General features: G+C 41.9%; 1 non-coding gene across 1 annotated transcript; it reads right to left on the reverse strand.

Moving 5' to 3' along the window:
• Positions 1–3,911: 3,911 nt before the first annotated feature.
• On the reverse strand, positions 3,912–4,018 carry LOC120264194. The gene has a single exon (XR_005537364.1). It is a non-coding gene; the product is annotated as a small nucleolar RNA R71 (small nucleolar RNA).
• Positions 4,019–5,319: the final 1,301 nt, after the last annotated feature.

The raw sequence follows: 5,319 nt of genomic DNA on the forward strand, positions 1-5,319 counted from the left end.
GTCATGCGTCATTTCTTGACTGAGGAATATTTGGATAGCACCAAATATGACCGAAATTTATCAAAAGCAAAGACCACCGCTATCAATTCTTTCTCCGCGGTAGTGTAGTTCCCCTGTGCGTAATTCAAAGTCTTACTTGCATAATAAATAGGATGGAAGTGTTTATCCCGTCTTTGTCCTAATACGGCACCCACTGCATAGTCACTTGCATCACACATCACCTCAAAAGGTAAGTTCCAATCCGGAGAAACCACTATTTGTGCTTCAACAAGTTTCTTCTTCAAAGAAAGGAAGGCATTCATGCAATCTTTATTAAACTCAAAACAAGCATCTTTTTCCAAGAGTTTTGTAAATGGTCGGGTAATTGCAAAAAAGTCTTTGATGAACCTTCTATAAAACCCTACATGTCCCAGAAAGCTTCTGATTTCCTTCACTGATCTTGGGGGAGGTAGTTTCTCAATGGTGGAAACATTTGCTCTATCTACCTCAATTCCTCTCCTTGAAATCTTATGACCAAGTACGATGCCCTCCTGGACCATAAAATGGCATTTCTCCCAACTAAGAACCAAATTAGTCTCCTCACACCTTTTTAAGACTCGTTCAAGATTTTTAAGGAACAACTCGAATGAATCCCTGAAGACCAAAAAATCATCCATAAACACCTCCATAATATCTTGCACCAAACCTTCAAAAGATTGCTAATATGCATCTTTGGAATGTAACCGGTGCATTACAAAGCCCAAAGGGCATTCGTCGATACGCAAATGCCCCGTAAGGGCAAGTAAAAGTAGTCTTCTCCTGATCTTCTGGGGCGATAGGAATCCGAAAGTATTCAGAAAGACCATCCAAGAAACAGTAGTAAGAATGTTCCCACAAGTCTGTCAAGCATATGGTCAATGAAATGTAAAGGGAAATGTTCCTTCCTCATAGCATCATTGGGTTTCCTATAGTCAATACAGACTTTCCAACCTGTGACTGTTCTTATGGGAATAAGCTCATTTTTTCATTAGTGATGACTATCATTCCCCCTTTCTTTACCACCACTTGCACTGGGCTCACCCAAGCGCTATCAGAGATTGGGTAGATAATGCCTGCATCAAGCAACTTTATGACTTCATTCTTCATGACCTCCATAATGTTGGGGTTGAGTCTTCATTGAGGAATTGCTGTGGGTTTGTGATTATCCTCCATAAGTATTTTATGAGTACATAATGATGGGCTGATTCCTCTAATGTTAGAAATCTTCCACGCAATTGCCTTCTTGTGCCTTCTTAGTATGCTCAAGAGTTGGTCCTTCTGTTCCCTTATTAAATCCGAAGCGATGATAACAGGGAGTGTTGATTCTTCCCCTAGGAAGGTGATAAGTGCTTGTGCGATAAGAATATGAAGTCTTCTTTCCTTGAGTTGAGCATTACTTTTCTCGGGTTTTAATGCTAATAAGGGTGTATTTATGTTACTTTCATGCAGGTAGGGTTGTAAGGCCGATTATGAGAGAAAGAAGCTAATGTGGGTCGTAATGCACTAATTTGGAGGAAATCTTACTAAAGTTCAAACGCGAAGACATAGGTCGGGTTTCAGATGTAGGAATGTGTCCAACCACCTCGTACTCGAGTTAGCACAACTATTTGGAGGGGCACAAGGGTAGTCACATTCAAGCATTCCAACTTGTGTATATAGAACAAGATCTCCACCAACATGTCTGTTATTAAAGAAGCAAGGCGATCCAAAACGTAAATGTGTGCCCATTTGTGTTACCTCGATAAAAGTATGGATTCGAGAGTATTTCAGGACGGTACTATAGCAGGGTATTATAGAAAACATTGTAGCAAAATACTGTGGCAGCACTGTTTACAGCCTGTCGAGAAAATAGGAAAACATATAATCCACATGGGTATGTGGAAATTCCACACACCCGTGTGAAAAATCCACAGGGGCGCCCACATGGGCATGTGGATTCCGAATTCTAGCCCTTTAAAAGCCGATTTCAGCCCCGATTTCAACATTCGTTTCCCCATCTTTTCCCCAACTTGAGAGAGGGTGGCTAGGGTTTTGAGAGGTATTGGCTAAGGCTTTGGAGTGGTTCTACGGCTCCGACATCGCATACAATTTGGAAGAAGGTTAGTGGGAGAGCTTTCGTCGGCACCGATCCGGCGAGGTGTATCTTAGGCCAGACAAAGGGACCCTTGCGACTAGTTGAGGACTCTCCACAAGACCATCACCATGACTAACGAGGGGGTTTTTCTATGGATGCTTTGTTTTTACATTCGATTTCATTGATTGTATCTAGCTCCATGGAGAGCTAAACCCCTAGTGGGTACTTGGGTATTTGTGTACCCTAGGATGTATTCGTTTCATTGAATCTATTTATTATGCTTTCAATTAATTGATGTTTTTTGTGAGTTCCAATCTTGGAGACTTGACTGTATGAATACTCCCCTTGAGTGACATTAGGGTTGAAAGTTCTTGTTGGTAACTCTTGTGAGTGAGTGACACACCATGAGAGTTAGACAAAGCTAGATTGGAGAGGGTTGAGAGGGTGAGTCGAGAGGGTGAGTCGAGAGGTAGCAGAGCGTCCCATTTCCCCTCAGGTGTGATCTATCATACCTCCATGTTCCAAGAGTTCTTTGCAGCCATAGTAGAGTGAATGGGCTAAGAGATGACCTTCCACTGGGGATTAGTTGCGAGTGCAACAGAGTGAAGCACTGAAATGATTTTAGCACCTAGGGCTTAATTGTGGCTAAGGATCTTCCACCTGGACCAAAGGGTTAGGTCTACACATAGGAATATGATTTATTTTTTGGAATCCCGAGAGCTAATTGCAATTCTATGTGAGTGCGAGGTTGAGAGGTTATTCAATCTCTCATCCGGGACATGTATAGAGTTAGGCATGGTTGACCTTAGATTTGGGATCATGTAATTAAGGATTACCACGACTCATTGTTGCATCAATTAGGAAGTATAATAGAGGGTTGTTGCACTTGAAACGATTGTCCTAGGCGGATCAATATCCGGGTACCCCATCTTTATCAATTGCCTTACCTTCTCCTTTAATTGTGCTCTCTATCTTGTTGCTTTTATTTTCGTTATTTCATATTTTGTCATACTTATCACTATTCATCTCCACATTTAGTTAAGAAACAACTTAAATGTATTTATTCCCTACTCTCTATTGATACGATATCCACTCATCTGGGATTATTACTTCGACAGCCGTGCACTTGCAGTTTACATGCATATTCGGACATGTCAAGTTTTTGGCAGCATTGCTAGGGAGTAGCGTTTAGAAATACTTTGCACTTTATTTTCTTAGCTATTCATTCATTCTATTTCATATCTTCTTTTCTATCATCATTCTGATTTTTTTTTTTCTTTTGATGCAGCTCCTGGTTATGACCCGAGGGAACCCTTCAATATTGATTGAAGGAGATCCCGAGCTCGAACGCACACTTAGAAGAAAAAGGAAAGAACCTGTGCAAGAATAGTATAATCTAGCTGATTTGGAAGTAGAAGAATATGAAAACATGGTAGAACAAAATAAGCAGCATCGGACATTATCGGATTATGCCAGACCTTAAGTATTGGGGACACAATCGAGCATTGTGCATCCCCCGATTACAACTCAGAACTTCGAGCTGAAGCCGGCATTCATCCACATGTTATAGCAATCTGCATAGTTTAATGGTTTGGCCGATGAGGATCCTAACAGTCATACATAGAACTTTCATGAGGCGTGCGATATACTTAAGATAAACGGGGTAACGGATGATGGCATCAAGTTGAGAGCCTTCCCATTTTCCTTGAAAGGGAGAGCGAAGCAGTGGCTACACTCATTACCTAGAACATCAATTACCACATGGGAGGAGATGGTAGAAGCTTTTCTTGCCTGTTATTTCCCTCCCAGAAAATCTACAAAGCTTAGGAATGAGATCTCATCCTTTGTACAATTGGAATTGGAGTCTCTATTTGAGACATATGAAAGGTTCAAGGAGCTCCTGAGAAAGTGCCCGCAACATGGATTTCTAGAGTGGATGATTATTTAGACCTTTTACAACAGTTTAAATCTGAGTATAAGGCAACTCTTTGATGCGGCAGCAGGAGGTACCTTAGGTAGCAAGACCCCCTGTGAGGCTCGTCAACTAATTGAAGAAATGGGGTTAAACAGCTACCAATGGAATGCTAGGGAGAAGAAAAAGGTGGCCAGCCTCCATGAGATAGATGCAGTAACCTCATTGGCGGCTAAAGTGGAATCATTGAGTAAGAAGTTAGATCTCCTAACTTTGAGTAGAGTGGCAGCCGTGGCTACTTAAACCGTGTGTGGTGGAGGACATACTCTCTCTGATTGCCCGATCTCTATTGGTGATGCATCTTCGGTTGAGAATGTCGATTTTGTAGGTAATGCTATGAGGAATCAAGGAAACCCATACAACAACACCTACAATCTGGGTTGGAAGAGTCATCCCAATTTCTCGTGGAGTAACCAAGGTCAACAAAAGGACATAGGGCCACCGGGTTTCCAACAACAACAGCAAGCCCCAAACATGGAAAATAGAGTTTCAGGTTTGGAGACCCGAATGAACAATTTGAAGAAGGACTTAACTAGGTTTGTGCAATCATTTGATACAAGGTTCCAATCAGTTGAGGGTATACTTCGCAACCACACTGCCTCTTTGCATAATCTTGAAAATCAAGTAGGGCAGATTGCGAAGTCCTTATCAGAAAGGCCACAAGGAAGTTTGCCGAGTAACACCGAGACCAACCCTAGATAGCATGTGAAGACGATCATTTTGAGAAGTGGTCATGAGGTTGAGGGTAAGCTTCCGAGAGAGAAGCCCAATGAACATGCACCCGAGGTTATAGAGGTTGAGAAGGGAGCAAGCAAAGAGAAGGAGGTGGCACCCCCACCTTTCAAGCCAAGAATCCCTTATCTCTCTAGATTAAAAAATGACCAAGGAAATGAACAGTACAAGAAATTCCTGAGTTTGTTCAAATAACTCCACATCAATATTCCTTTTGTTGAGGCATTGGCTCAAATGCCTAAGTATGGAAAATTCTTGAAAGATTTGTTGACCAACAAAAGGAAGTTGGAGGACAGTTTTAGTGATCTTAGATGCTTCTTGCTCAGCGGTGTTGCAAAAGAATATGTCGAACAAGAAGAAAGACCGAGAAGCTTCATCATTCCGTGTAACATTGGTATTTTGGGTGAAGAAATGGCATTGGCGGACTCAGGGGCCAGTATCAACGTCATGCCATACACATTCTTTCAGAAGCTAGGCTTGGGAGAGCCTAGGCCCACTCGGATGACTTTGTAATTGGTGGATC

This window comes from Dioscorea cayenensis, chromosome 6 (assembly GCF_009730915.1).
Source record: "Dioscorea cayenensis subsp. rotundata cultivar TDr96_F1 chromosome 6, TDr96_F1_v2_PseudoChromosome.rev07_lg8_w22 25.fasta, whole genome shotgun sequence".
Classification (NCBI taxonomy): Eukaryota; Viridiplantae; Streptophyta; class Magnoliopsida; order Dioscoreales; family Dioscoreaceae; genus Dioscorea; species Dioscorea cayenensis.